We start from the raw sequence: 302 nt of genomic DNA on the forward strand, positions 1-302 counted from the left end.
CTTAGATCTAAAAGAATTTGCTTTATGAAACTGGAAGCTCCTATGTTAGGCATTATACATATATTTAGGATTATTATGTCTTCTTGCTGAATTGCTCCCTTTAACCATTTATAATCACCTGTTTTGTCTTTTTTTTACCTTTGTTAATTTAAAGTCTATTTTATCTGATACGAGAATGGCTACACTTGCTGGCTTTTGGTTTCCATTTGTGTGAAATATTTTTTTTCTATCCCATCACCATGAGTCTGTGTGAGTCCCTTCAGAAGGTTAGATGTGTTTCCTAGAAACAGCAGATGTTTGGG

The 302-nt window shown here is 33.8% G+C and overlaps 1 protein-coding gene across 1 annotated transcript in view; it reads right to left on the reverse strand.

The window, feature by feature from the left end:
- CDC42BPA (CDC42 binding protein kinase alpha) overlaps positions 1–302 on the reverse strand; it is a 227,016-nt gene that overhangs the window by 112,285 nt on the left and 114,429 nt on the right. The gene's annotated exons all lie outside the window — the stretch shown is intronic.

This window comes from Otolemur garnettii, unplaced genomic scaffold, assembly GCF_000181295.1.
Source record: "Otolemur garnettii isolate 467f Iridium unplaced genomic scaffold, OtoGar3 scaffold00141, whole genome shotgun sequence".
Lineage (NCBI taxonomy): Eukaryota > Metazoa > Chordata > Mammalia > Primates > Galagidae > Otolemur > Otolemur garnettii.